This window comes from Chiloscyllium plagiosum, chromosome 36 (assembly GCF_004010195.1).
Source record: "Chiloscyllium plagiosum isolate BGI_BamShark_2017 chromosome 36, ASM401019v2, whole genome shotgun sequence".
NCBI lineage: Eukaryota > Metazoa > Chordata > Chondrichthyes > Orectolobiformes > Hemiscylliidae > Chiloscyllium > Chiloscyllium plagiosum.
In genome coordinates, this window is record NC_057745.1 from 4,741,524 (window position 1) to 4,745,217 (window position 3,694).

General features: G+C 38.5%; 1 long non-coding RNA gene across 5 annotated transcripts in view; it reads right to left on the minus strand.

Moving 5' to 3' along the window:
* Window positions 1–698: 698 nt before the first annotated feature.
* The window catches only part of LOC122540901, a 36,055-nt gene continuing 33,059 nt past the window's right edge, over window positions 699–3,694 (minus strand). For 4 of the 5 annotated variants that reach the window (XR_006309450.1, XR_006309451.1, XR_006309449.1 and 1 more), the window contains one exon: window positions 1,731–2,239. This is a non-coding gene — a long non-coding RNA (uncharacterized LOC122540901). Of the gene's footprint in view, window positions 899–1,730; window positions 2,240–3,694 lie in introns of those variants that run through there. The other variant, XR_006309448.1, reaches the window with a different exon arrangement.

Below are 3,694 nucleotides of genomic sequence, written 5' to 3' on the forward strand. Positions count from 1 at the left end.
TCAAAACTGGAAGAAATGGTGCAGAAAAAGACACAAAATCATGTAGCAGAGCCCAATGATATTTTCACCTGATGCAGACTTCCTCCCATGTTAAGACTTATGTTGGTCTCCTGTCCTATGCCTGCTGTACATAAATGTTAGTGACTTGCTGGAGTCGGTGGGGGCAATTGCAATGGTGGGAGGCAAGGCAAGAGAAATCAATCCTGACTGAACTTGTTACTGCATGTTATGAAACCTGTCAAATAATCTACATATATATATTCTAGGTAGTATACAATAGGGTGCAGTCAGATTCAAGTTTACCAAGGATATAACTTAAAAATCTGAACCCAGATGTTGCTGAGAATACTGGAAGAGATTTAAACATTTTATTGGCATAAATGTGAATTCAGATCTCCCATTTTGTTTACATATTCCATAAATATTAATTCCAGCAAAATGGCTAACATGTTGAGTTGAGTTAAAAATCACACAACACCAGGTTATAGTCCAACAGGTTTAATTGGAAGCACACTAGCTTTCGGAGTGATGCTATCACCTGATGAAGGAGCGTCGCTCCGAAAGCTAGTGTGCTTCCAATTAAATCTGTTGGACTATAACCTGGTGTTGTGTGATTGTTAACTTTGTACACCCCAGTCCAACACCGGCATCTCCAAATCATGTTGAGTTGAAGTATTAACTTTGTTCTTTCCACAATGCTGCCAGTCCTGCTGAGTTTCTCCAACAATTTGTTTTTGTTTCAGTTTTCCAGCATTTGCAGTTCCTTGTTTTATCTTGACATTGAAGATAAATTCTGACACAGCAAGCAGTAACTTTATGAAGTTTCAATGGGTTAACATCGCTGCCTCTTGACTGAATTGGGTTAAAAAAGCTGTTTTTCCTTTATTGCACAAAGCAACTGCAAACATTGGAAATTTGAAACAGAAATACAAAACGCATTTTAGTCAGAATCTTTAAGGGGAAAAATGGAGTTAACTTTCAAATTGCTATTTGAAAATTTACCTCTTAATTTTAGCGATGGCGACTGACTTACTGTTTCAGTCATTATTTTGTAGCCAGCCAGTTGTGACACTAATATATCACAGAGCAGATACAAATTTTGCACAGCAATGAAAACTATTGACAATAGCAAATAAAGGTAAATTTTCTTGAAAGTTCCTAATGTTCAGCAAAACTTTACAATAAACCCAGCCATGCTTCTTTTGGAAAAAATTGCTGAAGAATGTAGCAAGAAGATTTGCAGTTAGAGGTTGGTGGGGTGGCCAACAATTTTTGCCTTGAAATGACAATGTATTCTGTTGTAGTCACTAACTTGAATATGAATTAAGCTTGCGGATTTAGGTTCAAATTCAATTATTAACTGAAAGATCAATTCCAAAATTAGGATGTGAAGCTAAATCACAAAACAAACATGATCTGATTTAGTGTAAAACAGACTTGAAGGGCTAAATTTCATTAGATTAAATTCATTAGATTCCCTACAGTGTTGAAACAGGCCCTTTGGCCCAACCTGTCCATACCGACCCTCTGAAGAGTAACTCACCCAGACCCATTTCCCTCTCACTAATGCACCTAGCATTATGGGCAATTTAGCATGGCCAATTCACCTGGCCTGTACATCTTTGGACTGTGGGAGGAAACTGGAGCACCCGGGGGGAAACCCACACAAACGCGGGGAGACTGTGCAAACTCCACATCGACGCCCAAGGCTGGAATCGAACCCAGGGCCCTGTTGCTGTGAGGCAGCAGTGCTAACCACTGAGACACCATGCACAGGAATAGTTGATTCCTGTTCCTATCTTCCACATGGTGGTTCCCAGAAATGTCAACTTTGGCATTTTACTTTTCTGGTGTGATACAGGCAGTGATTCTTCTTATTTGAATTAGAGGGTATTTCATATTCTAGCTATACCAGTGGGTGGTATGTTGAAGAACACAACTTTAAATGCTAATTCAGCATACAGATGGTTGAATGAAGTTAAGGGAAGAGAAGGCACTGAAGATATTGCTAATTGGATAAGGCATGCGTTTTTTTAGCATTCTATATGTGAAGGGAGTTTTGTTATTAGCTGATTGAAGTACTGTACCTTATCCTTTTAAATCATTTTATTGACAATGGTTTGTAATTTGTTTTTGACGACTGAAACTATTTTACAATGAAACCCAATTTTCTGATTACAAACATATTGCCTTTTTTTCACTTGAGGCACATGGATTTGTTGCAGCTGATCTTTTTGACCTGAGTTCAAAAAATACAAATATCAGATGGCTTATTCATATTGCAGTTGCTCCCACTGGCATATTACATTAAACAAAGTCTATGTTTTTGGTCAGAATCTCAAAATAAAACCAAGCATAAACAGAACAAAAAAAAACCCCAATAATCACAGGTGGCACACGCTTTTCAAAAGGTATATTGTACAATATTCTGGAAAGACAAAAGATGAGCCAGATTAAGTTTCTACAGGAAGAGAGAGAGCAATTCAGAAGGAATTGCATTAGATGCAGCCTACACCCATCTGTTGTTACCTTTTGCACACATTCTAGATAGAGAAGCAATGTCTTGGTAGTGAACCCATCTGTTGTTACCTTTTGCCCACATTCTAGATAGAGAAGCAATGTCTTGGTAGAATTAACAACATGAACTCGAGGACAGCAGATAGCTAGATGCAGAGCTGTATGATCTGCGAAAAGTACAAATCGCAGCCAACATAAACTACCAGTAGTAGGGGCAGTCAATTGTACTTTCAAATTTGATACTTTTACTACCTTTCAGATATGTTGCAATGTTATTTGGAGTGGGAAGGAGACAACACTCCTTCCTATCAATTCATTCTCTCACCCTTTATTCCACCAGTTATCAAGCACTGGCTGTACAATCAATTGTTTGAGCACTGTTATCATTTTGCATTCACAATTATTGTGATAGATCCAATTAACTCTGAAATGTACATTAACCGATCTGTATGAAAACAATATACCTTGGGATGTTGAAAATCTGAAATTATGAACTGAAAACTTTGAAATTTCTAATAAAAGATCATAAGCATGAAACATTAACTCTGTTTTTCTTTCTCCACAGGTACTGTCAGATCTGATTGTTTCCAGTATTTTCTGTTTTCCTTAAAATATTAGTATCACTTGGAAAGGTTACTATTATTTCTTTCCCCTATGTAACCACTTACCCACAAGTGGTTGTATCCTCTTAAATATACTCAGAACCTGGAAAAAGCAGCTCTTTAAGGGCAGTTTTACATGATTTTTTTCTCCCTTCTGTTAAGTTCCCAATGTTAGGTCCAATATATGCTGAAAGCCTATCCTCATAATCAGGGTCTCACAACAAAGGGTGCTAATAACAAACACTGCTTAACAACTGATTAAAAGTTTTTGTTGCAAACGTTTCATCCCCTGGCTAGGTGACATCATCAGTGCTTGGGAGCCTCCTGCGAAGCGCTTCTTTGATGTTTCCTCCGGTGTTTATAGTGGCCTGTCCCTGCCGCTTCCGGTTGTCAGTTTCAGCTGTCCGCTGTAGTGGTTGGTATATTGGGTCCAGGTTGATGTGTTTGTTGATGGAGTTTGTGGATGAATGCCATGCCTCTAGGAATTCCCTGGCTGTTCTCTGTCTGGCTTGCCCTATGATAGTAGTGTTGTCCCAGTCGAATTCATGTTGCTTGTTGTCTGCGTGTGTGGCTAC